General features: G+C 29.9%; 1 long non-coding RNA gene across 2 annotated transcripts; it reads right to left on the minus strand.

The window, feature by feature from the left end:
- Positions 1-463: 463 nt before the first annotated feature.
- Positions 464-13,111, minus strand: LOC142318471 (uncharacterized). Of its 2 annotated transcripts, XR_012754935.1 has the most exons (5): positions 12,980-13,111; positions 8,141-8,298; positions 6,321-6,453; positions 1,449-1,606; positions 464-527 (listed from the first exon to the last, which is right to left on the minus strand). It is a non-coding gene; the product is annotated as an uncharacterized LOC142318471 (long non-coding RNA). The 2 variants fall into 2 exon arrangements; XR_012754936.1 differs by lacking the exons at positions 464-527; positions 1,449-1,606; positions 6,321-6,453 and adding an exon at positions 7,156-7,219.
- Between the last annotated feature and the right edge of the window lie 3,626 nt (positions 13,112-16,737).

Genomic DNA, 16,737 nt, shown 5'->3' on the forward strand with positions numbered 1-16,737 from the left:
TTTTTCATTTCTCCATCATGACACCATACCAATATTATGGATTGATGACGTCAGTTTTTGTGTACGGGTTTTTGTGCCTCAACTTTAATAACAACACAATGCTTGTGATGTTTGTCGTTTGTTATAGTTTGTCCTACATTCATAGTACTACATTTGATAATTGCAAGAATAACTAGTAAAACCGTAAGAATGTTTCATCAAGTTATCTGTAAAACTTAAATTTGTCACCTTAATGAAAATTTCATTATATTCAACATATATTTCTCGACTTATGGGTGGAAAATTAAAAAAAAAAAATTAAATCCTACAGATAAACAGATTAAATTTTAAAAACCGATATAAACAGAGTACTGCGAATTAGGGGCGGTTTTGAACATTTCACCTCTCATTTTTATGTAAACTATCATTATATATAATATATCATAAATAAAGAAAGAAAAAAAAAGAAAATGCAAAGTTTCACATACCTTTATACTTTTAATAAATATTTATTTCAAATTGTGTCCATTCACGAAAAATTTTGAAGGCTGTAAAAGAGAAAGAAAATGAACATAATTAGACAAAAAAGAATATACCTAAAATTTAGAAGAAGAGTTACACCGTTTATAGTTTAATCTAATATTTGTTATTTCAATACATGAAACTTGTGGAGAAATTTATCACCTAAAAAATTTGAAATAATACTTAAGGAAGAATATGGCTTTTTTTATCATTAATTATTACTATTCAGGCAGGCAATATGATTCCTTTATATTTTTCACGTATACCAAACTGAAGATTAGTATTTGGCTCCACCTTCTAGTGAAAATGATTTAATAACCACCTCCTCATGTGAATGACATATTATCATTAAATTGAATTAAAAATTTTGTTCATAAGCGAAAACCACTTAAGACAGGTCACAGCACTTAACCCTAATAATTTACAGTTTTTTTCTAGTTTGTGATAGCAGAAGACATATGATATATGCTTTAATAGCTACATCATCAAATTAAAAATAATGTAGAATAGTAATTTCTATAGAAGTAGTTATTGCAGGATTATAGTGTAAAGTCATCATATTTATTATCATTTCAGATTCAACACATTTTTCAATTCACTTATCTGGTGATAGTCCACTATTCCTATTGGATAACCGCCACTGGAATACTTTACTGATATGTTCTGCGGTATTGCCATGTAAATTTAAACAAGCATAATGAAAGAATGACAATAACATGTTAGAGTTATATATATGATTATATGATTAAACAAAGTTACGAAAAACAAAATAAACATCTAAAGTAAATAAGCTTTTGTACTGGCATGTACAAGGTTAGAAGCATCATGTACGCCCAGACCTTCAGAGAACAATAAAATTATACTTATACTCATTGAAATTTACTTATTCTTAATTATATTAATAATTTTCCTCATAATATGTTATTATTTAAATATTATTGGCTTACCGTTTTTGGAAGTAAGCTAAGTATAAACTAACTTCCGCCTTTTTACCCAGCAGTTTACCTCCTTGCATGCAAGGCAGGTACCCACTGGATAAATTAATGGACGTGGACATGGTAGACTCGGCGGTGCTTGGGGTTGTGATGCACGGCGACGTTTCGTTCTGCAAATAATACACATGAATTAAGGAATACACATTACTAAGAAATTACAGAATCTTATTAGATGGTCATAAAATTACAATTACTTTTTTTGTAATTAAATATTTACATACCGCCACCACTGTGCTGCTACATAAACAGCAAAGACAGATGCCAATATTAGTTTGCCTTTCATTTTATCAGTTATCAGTTATATTATTTATACTATTTATAATAGCTTAAATCGTCTGAATGTGTTTTTACTGTTAGTCACAGTATTAAAATAATAAATAAGAAAAAATATTGTTGCCATGGAAAACCAAAAACTTCTTTTTTTACCATAGTTACCCGCAACACTGCACTTTATGTTTTTAAATTATATTTTATTTTTTCTTTAGTTACAAATAATTTTAAAGTACGATCAAATATTTAACTGCATGCTACCAGTAAACATCGCTGTACCTTTACTTTATATATGGAACTTTATATATTTATACATGGAATAAAGGTAGCTGACCCACTCGGCACAAAGAAGAAGAATAAATTTGAGGGAATGTGCTGGGAAGAATAAGACGAGAATCAATCAACAGGTCTACAGGTCATCAATCAATCTAACGATCATTTTATAAGATATCCTAATTTTATATGAAATTTATAAAAATGTAAATAAGTTATATTAAAGAATATAAGAAGAATAACACATGAAATTGCAGACAAAAATAAACACAACCACTTAAAAAGCAATAATTTTTAAGTAGAGAAACATTCTATTAACATGCACTACCGAACATAATGTTTTTTTCATAATCTACACTAGGTTTAAGAAAATAAAATTCAGTCGAAAATATTCAAAATGAAAAACGAACAACATTTTTGAGATTAGTGAATACCAAAATTCAGGCAAGAATTCATAGCGGACATATCTGTATAATTGGGACAAACAAGTGAAAATCAGTAGCTTCAGACTTTATGCGATTCATTACAAACTAATAAAAATGCAGTATTCTCTTTATTAAAACTGTAGGATTTGCAAAAGTCAACCTAATTGATGTAACTGTTGTCCTTACACACTTTGCTTATATGTCGGCAATAATAATCTCAAACGTAAAATACAAAAAAGATAAAATACAGTACTGAATACCTAATTAAACAGTATACAAACTTGCAAACATAATCATACAGAAAATCATTATACACAATAACCACTAAGTAGAAATGAATACTTTTTAAAAATAACAGATATATTAATACATTATCAATTATTATGGAAATATCCTACAAATCATTTCAAACCAGAGACAAACGTTGTTTCAAATATAACAGGCTGGTCAACAAGATTTCCCTTTTTCCTTTAATTACAGATTAACATCTTTCGAAAGCACTTGTTCTCAGCTTAATGATGTGAAGATCAAGCGGTCTCATCAAATCACTGTCCTTCAGAAAGGAAAAGTCGATTAATTTACTTTTTGAATTAGAAACAAAGAATACAGAAATAAATATGTTTATGAAACTTATGATTTATAATTAAACTTTTTAGGCCTAGATATCTTTTTAGATGTCCATGATTTTTTAACTTTTTAGATGTCCACCAAAGAATAGTATATTATCTTCCCATTACATGACCATTAGTAATTGCAGATTTTGTATAATAAATTTAAAATGACAGAATATGGGATCTTCTTCAATACTGTACTTTCCAGATAGCATCATAGTGTAATGCGAGAGATTATCACTAGGACCTTCAATACAATGCCTTCCGTTGCTTTCTGTATTCTACTACTTATGATTTCTTGAAGAAGTTCTTCCGCTTATGGGTTCAGTTTCCCACTTCCTGGGCAAAACAGTGCCTTATACTCAGTACCATTCATCATCCCTTTGAGGAGAACGACAGCATATGTAATAGCAAAATCGATATATATATATATGTAAGATGAGTATTTCAGTCCCTTATTTTGTCACCTCTTTTTAAAAAACAAGCAATTATTAATTTGTACAACCGTCGCCTCTTCTGTACCTTATGGAAGTGAGTGTCAGAATTTTCCCTTCACCAATTGTTGGATTTTAAAAGCATTTTGTAAATTGTTCTTTCAGAGAAGAATTGGGCACATGAGTGCAGAACACAAGACATTTGCTATAAGCCCAGCGCTTAATGGTGGCGATGTACTTTCACTGGAACCTCCAAAGCATCAAACTTTACTACTACTGAAATTCAACATGAGGAGGAACAATGTGATGTTTCTATATTTGGTATATAATCATTTATAATCTTTGTAATAATCACCTTGACCTGTTAACTACTTCAAAAGGGCCACTACAATGTCAATCACCAAAACTTTCAAGATAATATAGTAGCCTATAGTATGACAGAGAAATTCCTTATATGCCATAAGCCCAGTGCCTAATGGTGAACAAGTACTTTTATTGCAACCTCTAAACCCTCAAAATTTACTAGATGAATCTGAAAGTGGGATAGCCAAAACATGTGGAGCAAGGTGTTCCTATCTTTGGAATGGAATGGAATGCAAAGTTGGCGGGAGTTTATTACTCCCTACTTTATCGCAGAACCTGGATAGAGTCCCTTGCTGCTGGGTGATTCTATCGGGCGTGTTTTTGAGGTTTATTTTTAGTTAGCGGGTCTAATTTTTTCAAGTTTTCTTTATTATTATTTAGTATTTTAAGACGTATTTAATTGCATTCCAATCCATTGTTCAACCAGCGTTTTAATTGCATTCCAATCCATTGTTCAACCAGCGTTATCGAACCCATTTCATGGGCTGAACGCAGAAAACTAGGCTTATAAAGCCTGTCCTCCCGACGTAATTCCCCTTCAGAACGTCCACTGAAGTCCTTTCGGTGCTAACGCTTAATAGGCTAGCAGGAATACGCCACAACGTGGCACTAGCTATAAGGAAAGAGCAATGTGTCTCCTTTTCCGGAGGAGTCGCAATTGCTGGGTTATTTTATCTTTCCTGTAAGTTTTGAAAAGGAGAGGTTGTGTAGAAGCTCTTCATCCGCTTCTGGTATGGCTGCCCTTCAGGACGCATCTCTGCAGGGCTCTGTTCCGGACTCCAGTTCGTGATGTTGAGACGAGTGGTTGGTCTTCCTTCTTCTTCTTCTCCCTCTTCTTCTTCCGAAGACCTCTTCGTTCTTCTTTGGCCTGCACTTTCCTCTTATCTTTGGTGTACAATGCTCAAAACATCTGATAACAATAGCTGGAATAAACAAACACGTACTTGCGATTTCAACAGCAAAAAAGTCTAGCTTTTAGAATCTAGGATGTTAACTCTATTAGATCCAGAGCTGTACTAGTTTTGATGGTATTCCAACATTTATATAATCAAAGGTCTGGCGGAGTATGTTGCTACTGTACAGCAAGTGCTATTTATTGTAAATTTAGCAAACAAAGTGTTTACCAGTTGTTGGAAGGACTGCTACTTAGAAAAAAAATCATAGTTCTATATTTTATCAACATTTTTACTTTGAAACTTTTATTATAATTCATGGATCAAAGTTCCAAAAACACAAAAGCATATAAAACGTAAAACACATCATAGATTGATATTATACTTAATAACAAATAAAATATAAAAATTAAAATAAAAAAAAGGAAAACATTTATTGTACTACAACAGAATTATTTAATGAAGAAGGGTATCCCCTTTAAGGTAAATAAGTTTGGCTTAATTTTCCAAATAATACATGCAATGTGATCAAATGTTTTACAAATTAATAACTAATATCAAATTAAGAATTTTTATAATTGTAGTGTACATTTCATTAAATAAATTTTATGATGATGTTTTACTTTTATAACTTGTTACAGATTTTATGATTTTTTTTCAAATTTGAACTTTAAAATTATCATATTCAACTTCATACAACTTGCTTTCAAATGCTTCTTCAGTACTGAAATTAAAAAAAAATTATTTTTATAACAATATAAAAACAATTAAAAACTTTTTACGTAAATACCAAATATTAAGTAGTGTTATAAGAAAGTTAATATAAACAACGAGATATCTATGTCATCAGAAATTGTCCTATAACCAGCTTGGCATTGCATCACCCGAATTTTAAAAATTACTGAAATAACAATTTGAATATTTGAAATAATGAACTGAAAACAGATGACTCTTCGCATCACACATATTACTTTATGTGTATTGCTGGTAATTAATAAATATCTATCTTGTATTCATATAAATCGTAATAATTTTTGTGATTGCATTCGTAAATTAATTACTACTAAATCTCCAAAAAGGAATGGTACTCATTTTTTAAATAAACTCTATATTGGTAGTCAGAGCACTAAATCTCACATACTTACTCAAAAAGGAACTTACTGACCTAGAAAGGTTTCAAAAGAGGCACTACCACGTCAATCATCAAAGATAATATAGTAGCCTATACTGTGATAGGAATTCTTTATATTGAATATATTAGAAAACCATCACAATCCCTAACCCGCTATATTACGACTACCTCAGTTTACTAAGTAAACTTTTCTTTTATGCGAGTGGGCTTACACCTCATTCCTCCTCTATTTTGATCCTAATTATGTCCTTACATTACGATAAGTATGAAATAAAGAATAGCAATTATTATTACTAGAGTACTTTTGTAAATAATAATCTATTGTAACGATAAGTTTATTTCATTACTAAAGAAACTTTTATCATACAGCTAAAAAATTACAACGTGCCATCTTCTTATAAAACAAAGTGCAATTTCACTAACCTTTTTTTCCCCAAATTAAACACTTGATTTTTCACCGATAAATTTTAATTTAAATTTCCTTAACAAAGTAGAATAATTTATAAAATGTCTTATGCCCACGTTTCTTAAATAATATTGTTAAAAATTTTGATGCCTGTAAAACACAAAGAATAGTTAAATTAGAATGATTGAATGTTAAAAATAAAATAATCTAGAGTGTTAAATTAAGCATGCAAATTAATCCAGACAAGGAAGTTATTCAATAATAGTTCCAAATGAAACCATACTTGTACAATCTGTGAATATCTAATATAATTAATATGTTTATCTTTATTCTTAATCACTCAATGTACACGATTTGGCATCCATGCAACAAGTGTACTAAACGTTTTTTTTTTCATTTCTCCATCATGACACCATACCTATATTATGGATTGATGACGTCAGTTTTTGTGTACGGGTTTTTGTGCCTCAACTTTAATAACAACACAATGCTTGTGATGTTTGTCGTTTGTTATAGTTTGTCCTACATTCATAGTACTACATTTGATAATTGCAAGAATAACTAGTAAAACCGTAAGAATGTTTCATCAAGTTATCTGTAAAACTTAAATTTGTCACCTTAATGAAAATTTCATTATATTCAACATATATTTCTCGACTTATGGGTGGAAAATTAAAAAAAAAAAATTAAATCCTACAGATAAACAGATTAAATTTTAAAAACCGATATAAACAGAGTACTGCGAATTAGGGGCGGTTTTGAACATTTCACCTCTCATTTTTATGTAAACTATCATTATATATAATATATCATAAATAAAGAAAGAAAAAAAAAGAAAATGCAAAGTTTCACATACCTTTATACTTTTAATAAATATTTATTTCAAATTGTGTCCATTCACGAAAAATTTTGAAGGCTGTAAAATAGAAAGAAAATGAACATAATTAGACAAAAAAGAATATACCTAAAATTTAGAAGAAGAGTTACACCGTTTATAGTTTAATCTAATATTTGTTATTTCAATACATGAAACTTGTGGAGAAATTTATCACCTAAAAAATTTGAAATAATACTTAAGGAAGAATATGGCTTTTTTTATCATTAATTATTACTATTCAGGCAGGCAATATGATTCCTTTATATTTTTCACGTATACCAAACTGAAGATTAGTATTTGGCTCCACCTTCTAGTGAAAATGATTTAATAACCACCTCCTCATGTGAATGACATATTATCATTAAATTGAATTAAAAATTTTGTTCATAAGCGAAAACCACTTAAGACAGGTCACAGCACTTAACCCTAATAATTTACAGTTTTTTTCTAGTTTGTGATAGCAGAAGACATATGATATATGCTTTAATAGCTACATCATCAAATTAAAAATAATGTAGAATAGTAATTTCTATAGAAGTAGTTATTGCAGGATTATAGTGTAAAGTCATCATATTTATTATCATTTCAGATTCAACACATTTTTCAATTCACTTATCTGGTGATAGTCCACTATTCCTATTGGATAACCGCCACTGGAATACTTTACTGATATGTTCTGCGGTATTGCCATGTAAATTTAAACAAGCATAATGAAAGAATGAGAATAACATGTTAGAGTTATATATATGATTATATGATTAAACAAAGTTACGAAAAACAAAATAAACATCTAAAGTAAATAAGCTTTTGTACTGGCATGTACAAGGTTAGAAGCATCATGTACGCCCAGACCTTCAGAGAACAATAAAATTATACTTATACTCATTGAAATTTACTTATTCTTAATTATATTAATAATTTTCCTCATAATATGATATTATTTAAATATTATTAGCTTACCGTTTTTGGAAGTAAGCTAAGTATAAACTAACTTCCGCCTTTTTACCCAGCAGTTTACCTCCTTGCATGCAAGGCAGGTACCCACTGGATAAATTAATGGACGTGGACGTGGTAGACTCGGAGGTGCTTGGGGTTGTGATGCACGGCGACGTTTCGTTCTGCAAATAATACACATGAATTAAGGAATACACATTACTAAGAAATTACAGAATCTTATTAGATGGTCATAAAATTACAATTACTTTTTTTGTAATTAAATATTTACATACCGCCACCACTGTGCTGCTACATAAACAGCAAAGACAGATGCCAATATTAGTTTGCCTTTCATTTTATCAGTTATCAGTTATATTATTTATACTATTTATAATAGCTTAAATCGTCTGAATGTGTTTTTACTGTTAGTCACAGTATTAAAATAATAAATAAGAAAAAATATTGTTGCCATGGAAAACCAAAAACTTCTTTTTTTACCATAGTTACCCGCAACACTGCACTTTATGTTTTTAAATTATATTTTATTTTTTCTTTAGTTACAAATAATTTTAAAGTACGATCAAATATTTAACTGCATGCTACCAGTAAACATCGCTGTACCTTTACTTTATATATGGAACTTTATATATTTATACATGGAATAAAGGTAACTGACCCACTCGGCACAAAGAAGAAGAATAAATTTGAGGGAATGTGCTGGGAAGAGTAAGACGAGAATCAATCAACAGGTCTACAGGTCATCAATCAATCTAACGATCATTTTATAAGATATCCTAATTTTATATGAAATTTATAAAAATGTAAATAAGTTATATTAAAGAATATAAGAAGAATAACACATGAAATTGCAGACAAAAATAAACACAACCACTTAAAAAACAATAATTTTTAAGTAGAGAAACATTCTATTAACATGCACTACCGAACATAATGTTGTTTTCATAATCTACGCTAGGTTTAAGAAAATAAAATTCAGTCGAAAATATTCAAAATGAAAAACGAACAACATTTTTGAGATTAGTGAATACCAAAATTCAGGCAAGAATTCATAGCGGACATATCTGTATAATTGGGACAAACAAGTGAAAATCAGTAGCTTCAGACTATATGCGATTCATTACAAACTAATAAAAATGCAGTATTCTCTTTATTAAAACTGTAGAATTTGCAAAAGTCAACCTAATTGATGTAACTGTTGTCCTTACACACTTTGCTTATATGTCGGGAATAATAATCTCAAACGTAAAATACAAAAAATATAAAATACAGTACTGAATACCTAATTAAACAGTATACAAACTTGCAAACATAATCATACAGAAAATCATTATACACAATAACCACTAAGTAGAAATGAATACTTTTTAAAAATAACAGATATATTAATACATTATCAATTATTATGGAAATATCCTACAAATCATTTCAAACCAGAGACAAACGTTGTTTCAAATATAACAGGCTGGTCAACAAGATTTCCCTTTTTCCTTTAATTACAGATTAACATCTTTCGAAAGCACTTGTTCTCAGCTTAATGATGTGAAGATCAAGCGGTCTCATCAAATCACTGTCCTTCAGAAAGGAAAAGTCGATTAATTTACTTTTTGAAACAAAGAATACAGAAATAAATATGTTTATGAAACTTATGATTTATAATTAAACTTTTTAGGCGTAGATATCTTTTTAGATGTCCATGATTTTTTAACTTTTTAGATGTCCACCAAAGAATAGTATATTATCTTCCCATTACATGACCATTAGTAATTGCAGATTTTGTATAATAAATTTAAAATGACAGAATATGGGATCTTCTTCAATACTGTACTTTCCAGATAGCATCATAGTGTAATGCGAGAGATTATCACTAGGACCTTCAATACAATGCCTTCCGTTGCTTTCTGTATTCTACTACTTATGATTTCTTGAAGAAGTTCTTCCGCTTATGGGTTCAGTTTCCCACTTCCTGGGCAAAACAGTGCCTTATACTCAGTACCATTCATCATCCCTTTGAGGAGAACGACAGCATATGTAATAGCAAAATGGATATATATATATATGTAAGATGAGTATTTCAGTCCCTTATTTTGTCACCTCTTTTTAAAAAACAAGCAATTATTAATTTGTACAACCGTCGCCTCTTCTGTACCTTATGGAAGTGAGTGTCAGAATTTTCCCTTCACCAATTGTTGGATTTTAAAAGCATTTTGTAAATTGTTCTTTCAGAGAAGAATTGGGCACATGAGTGCAGAACACAAGACATTTGCTATAAGCCCAGCGCTTAATGGTGGCGATGTACTTTCACTGGAACCTCCAAAGCATCAAACTTTACTACTACTGAAATTCAACATGAGGAGGAACAATGTGATGTTTCTATATTTGGTATATAATCATTTATAATCTTTGTAATAATCACCTTGACCTGTAACTACTTCAAAAATTGCCACTACAATGTCAATCACCAAAACTTTCAAGATAATATAGTAGCCTATAGTATGACAGAGAAATTCCTTATATGCCATAAGCCCAGTGCCTAATGGTGAACAAGTACTTTTATTGCAACCTCTAAACCCTCAAAATTTACTAGATGAATCTGAAAGTGGGATAGCCACTGAGATTCAACATGTGGAGCAAGGTGTTCCTATCTTTGGAATGGAATGGAATGCAAAGTTGGCGGGAGTTTATTACTCCCTACTTTATCGCAGAACCTGGATAGAGTCCCTTGCTGCTGGGTGATTCTATCGGGCGTGTTTTTGAGGTTTATTTTTAGTTAGCGGGTCTAATTTTTTCAAGTTTTCTTTATTATTATTTAGTATTTTAAGACGTATTTAATTGCATTCCAATCCATTGTTCAACCAGCGTTATCGAACCCATTTCATGGGCCGAACGCAGAAAACTAGGCTTATAAAGCCTGTCCTCCCGACGTAATTCCCCTTCAGAACGTCCACTGAAGTCCTTTCGGTGCTAACGCTTAATAGGCTAGCAGGAATACGCCACAACGTGGCACTAGCTATAAGGAAAGAGCAATGTGTCTCCTTTTCCGGAGGAGTCGCAATTGCTGGGTTATTTTATCTTTCCTGTAAGTTTTGAAAAGGAGAGGTTGTGTAGAAGCTCTTCATCCGCTTCTGGTATGGCTGCCCTTCAGGACGCATCTCTGCTGGGCTCTGTTCCGGACTCCAGTTCGTGATGTTGAGACGAGTGGTTGGTCTTCCTTCTTCTTCTACTCCCTCTTCTTCTTCCGAAGACCTCTTCGTTCTTCTTTGGCCTGCACTTTCCTCTTATCTTTGGTGTACAATGCTCAAAACATCTGATAACAATAGCTGGATTAAACAAACACGTCCTTGCGATTTCAACAGCAAAAAAGTCTAGCTTTTAGAATCTAGGATGTTAACTCTATTAGATCCAGAGCTGTACTAGTTTTGATGGTATTCCAACATTTATATAATCAAAGGTCTGGCGGAATATGTTGCTACTGTACAGCAAGTGCTATTTATTGTAAATTTAGCAAACAAAGTGTTTACCAGTTGTTGGAAGGACTGCTACTTAGAAAAAAAATCATAGTTCTATATTTTATCAACATTTTTACTTTGAAACTTTTATTATAATTCATGGATCAAAGTTCCAAAAACACAAAAGCATATAAAACGTAAAACACATCATAGATTGATATTATACTTTATAACAAATAAAATATAAAAATTAAAATAAAAAAAAGGAAAACATTTATTGTACTACAACAGAATTATTTAATGAAGAAGGGTATCCCCTTTAAGGTAAATAAGTTTGGCTTAATTTTCCAAATAATACATGCAATGTGATCAAATGTTTTACAAATTAATAACTAATATCAAATTAAGAATTTTTATAATTGTAGTGTACATTTCATTAAATAAATTTTATGATGATGTTTTACTTTTATAACTTGTTACAGATTTTATGATTTTTTTTCAAATTTGAACTTTAAAATTATCATATTCAACTTCATACAACTTGCTTTCAAATGCTTCTTCAGTACTGAAATTAAAAAAAAATTATTTTTATAACAATATACAAACAATTAAAAACTTTTTACGTAAATACCAAATATTAAGTAGTGTTATAAGAAAGTTAATATAAACAACGAGATATCTATGTCATCAGAAATTGTCCTATACCAGCTTGGCATTGCATCACCCGAATTTTAAAAATTACTGAAATAACAATTTGAATATTTGAAATAATGAACTGAAAACAGATGACTCTTCGCATCACACATATTACTTTATGTGTATTGCTGGTAATTAATAAATATCTATCTTGTATTCATATAAATCGTAATAATTTTTTGTGATTGCATTCGTAAATTAATTACTACTAAATCTCCAAAAAGGAATGGTACTCATTTTTTAAATAAACTCTATATTGGTAGTCAGAGCACTAAATCTCACATACTTACTCAAAAAGGAACTTACTGACCTAGAAAGGTTTCAAAAGAGGCACTACCACGTCAATCATCAAAGATAATATAGTAGCCTATACTGTGATAGGAATTCTTTATATTGAATATATTAGAAAACCATCACAATCCCTAACCCGCTATATTACGACTACCTCAGTTTACTAAGTAAACTTTTCTTTTATGCGAGTGGGCTTACACCTCATTCCTCCTCTATTTTGATCCTAATTATGTCCTTACATTACGATAAGTATGAAACAAAGAATAGCAATTATTATTACTAGAGTACTTTTGTAAATAATAATCTATTGTAACGATAAGTTTATTTCATTACTAAAGAAACTTTTATCATACAGCTAAAAAATTACAACGTGCCATCTTCTTATAAAACAAAGTGCAATTTCACTAACCTTTTTTTCCCCAAATTAAACACTTGATTTTTCACCGATAAATTTTAATTTAAATTTCCTTAACAAAGTAGAATAATTTATAAAATGTCTTATGCCCACGTTTCTTAAATAATATTGTTAAAAATTTTGATGCCTGTAAAACACAAAGAATAGTTAAATTAGAATGATTGAATGTTAAAAATAAAATAATCTAGAGTGTTAAATTAAGCATGCAAATTAATCCAGACAAGGAAGTTATTCAATAATAGTTCCAAATGAAACCATACTTGTACAATCTGTGAATATCTAATATAATTAATATGTTTATCTTTATTCTTAATCACTCAATGAACACGATTTGGCATCCATGCAACAAGTGTACTAAACGTTTTTTTTCATTTCTCCATCATGACACCATACCAATATTATGGATTGATGATGTCAGTTTTTGTGTACGGGTTTTTGTGCCTCAACTTTAATAACAACACAATGCTTGTGATGTTTGTCGTTTGTTATAGTTTGTCCTACATTCATAGTACTACATTTGATAATTGCAAGAATAACTAGTAAAACCGTAAGAATGTTTCATCAAGTTATCTGTAAAACTTAAATTTGTCACCTTAATGAAAATTTCATTATATTCAACATATATTTCTCGACTTATGGGTGGAAAATTAAAAAAAAAAAATTAAATCGTACAGATAAACAGATTAAATTTTAAAAACCGATATAAACAGAGTACTGCGAATTAGGGGCGGTTTTGAACATTTCACCTCTCATTTTTATGTAAACTATCATTATATATAATATATCATAAATAAAGAAAGAAAAAAAAAGAAAATGCAAAGTTTCACATACCTTTATACTTTTAATAAATATTTATTTCAAATTGTGTCCATTCACGAAAAATTTTGAAGGCTGTAAAACAGAAAGAAAATGAACATAATTAGACAAAAAAGAATATACCTAAAATTTAGAAGAAGAGTTACACCGTTTATACTTTAATCTAATATTTGTTATTTCAATACATGAAACTTGTGGAGAAATTTATCACCTAAAAAATTTGAAATAATACTTAAGGAAGAATATGGCTTTTTTTATCATTAATTATTATTACTATTCAGGCAGGCAATATGATTCCTTTATATTTTTCACGTATACCAAACTGAAGATTAGTATTTGGCTCCACCTTCTAGTGAAAATGATTTAATAACCACCTCCTCATGTGAATGACATATTATCATTAAATTGAATTAAAAATTTTGTTCATAAGCGAAAACCACTTAAGACAGGTCACAGCACTTAACCCTAATAATTTACAGTTTTTTTCTAGTTTGTGATAGCAGAAGACATATGATATATGCTTTAATAGCTACATCATCAAATTAAAAATAATGTAGAATAGTAATTTCTATAGAAGTAGTTATTGCAGGATTATAGTGTAAAGTCATCATATTTATTATCATTTCAGATTCAACACATTTTTCAATTCACTTATCTGGTGATAGTCCACTATTCCTATTGGATAACCGCCACTGGAATACTTTACTGATATGTTCTGCGGTATTGCCATGTAAATTTAAACAAGCATAATGAAAGAATGAGAATAACATGTTAGAGTTATATATATGATTATATGATTAAACAAAGTTACGAAAAACAAAATAAACATCTAAAGTAAATAAGCTTTTGTACTGGCATGTACAAGGTTAGAAGCATCATGTACGCCCAGACCTTCAGAGAACAATAAAATTATACTTACTCATTGAAATTTACTTATTCTTAATTATATTAATAATTTTCCTCATAATATGATATTATTAAAATATTATTAGCTTACCGTTTTTGGAAGTAAGCTAAGTATAAACTAACTTCCGCCTTTTTACCCAGCAGTTTACCTCCTTGCATGCAAGGCAGGTACCCACTGGATAAATTAATGGACGTGGACGTGGTAGACTCGGAGGTGCTTGGGGTTGTGTTGCACGGCGACGTTTCGTTCTGCAAATAATACACATGAATTAAGGAATACACATTACTAAGAAATTACAGAATCTTATTAGATGGTCATAAAATTACAATTACTTTTTTTGTAATTAAATATTTACATACCGCCACCACTGTGCTGCTACATAAACAGCAAAGAGAGATGCCAATATTAGTTTGCCTTTCATTTTATCAGTTATCAGTTATATTATTTATACTATTTATAATAGCTTAAATCGTCTGAATGTGTTTTTACTGTTAGTCACAGTATTAAAATAATAAATAAGAAAAAATATTGTTGCAATGGAAAACCAAAAACTTCTTTTTTTACCATAGTTACCCGCAACACTGCACTTTATGTTTTTAAATTATATTTTATTTTTTCTTTAGTTACAAATAATTTTAAAGTACGATCAAATATTTAACTGCATGCTACCAGTAAACATCGCTGTACCTTTACTTTATATATGGAACTTTATATATTTATACATGGAATAAAGGTAGCTGACCCACTCGGCACAAAGAAGAAGAATAAATTTGAGGGAATGTGCTGGGAAGAGTAAGACGAGAATCAATCAACAGGTCTACAGGTCATCAATCAATCTAACGATCATTTTATAAGATATCCTAATTTTATATGAAATTTATAAAAATGTAAATAAGTTATATTAAAGAATATAAGAAGAATAACACATGAAATTGCAGACAAAAATAAACACAACCACTTAAAAAGCAATAATTTTTAAGTAGAGAAACATTCTATTAACATGCACTACCGAACATAATGTTTTTTTCATAATCTACGCTAGGTTTAAGAAAATAAAATTCAGTCGAAAATATTCAAAATGAAAAACGAACAACATTTTTGAGATTAGTGAATACCAAAATTCAGGCAAGAATTCATAGCGGACATATCTGTATAATTGGGACAAACAAGTGAAAATCAGTAGCTTCAGACTTTATGCGATTCATTACAAACTAATAAAAATGCAGTATTCTCTTTATTAAAACTGTAGGATTTGCAAAAGTCAACCTAATTGATGTAACTGTTGTCCTTACACACTTTGCTTATATGTCGGCAATAATAATCTCAAACGTAAAATACAAAAAAGATAAAATACAGTACTGAATACCTAATTAAACAGTATACAAACTTGCAAACATAATCATACAGAAAATCATTATACACAATAACCACTAAGTAGAAATGAATACTTTTTAAAAATAACAGATATATTAATACATTATCAATTATTATGGAAATATCCTACAAATCATTTCAAACCAGAGACAAACGTTGTTTCAAATATAACAGGCTGGTCAACAAGATTTCCCTTTTTCCTTTAATTACAGATTAACATCTTTCGAAAGCACTTGTTCTCAGCTTAATGATGTGAAGATCAAGCGGTCTCATCAAATCACTGTCCTTCAGAAAGGAAAAGTCGATTAATTTACTTTTTGAATTAGAAACAAAGAATACAGAAATAAATATGTTTATGAAACTTATGATTTATAATTAAACTTTTTAGGCCTAGATATCTTTTTAGATGTCCATGATTTTTTAACTTTTTAGATGTCCACCAAAGAATAGTATATTATCTTCCCATTACATGACCATTAGTAATTGCAGATTTTGTATAATAAATTTAAAATGACAGAATATGGGATCTTCTTCAATACTGTACTTTCCAGATAGCATCATAGTGTAATGCGAGAGATTATCACTAGGACCTTCAATACAATGCCTTCCGTTGCTTTCTGTATTCTACTACTTATGATTTCTTGAAGAAGTTCTT

The sequence above is a fragment of the Lycorma delicatula genome, chromosome 1 (genome assembly GCF_047948215.1).
Source record: "Lycorma delicatula isolate Av1 chromosome 1, ASM4794821v1, whole genome shotgun sequence".
Classification (NCBI taxonomy): domain Eukaryota; kingdom Metazoa; phylum Arthropoda; class Insecta; order Hemiptera; family Fulgoridae; genus Lycorma; species Lycorma delicatula.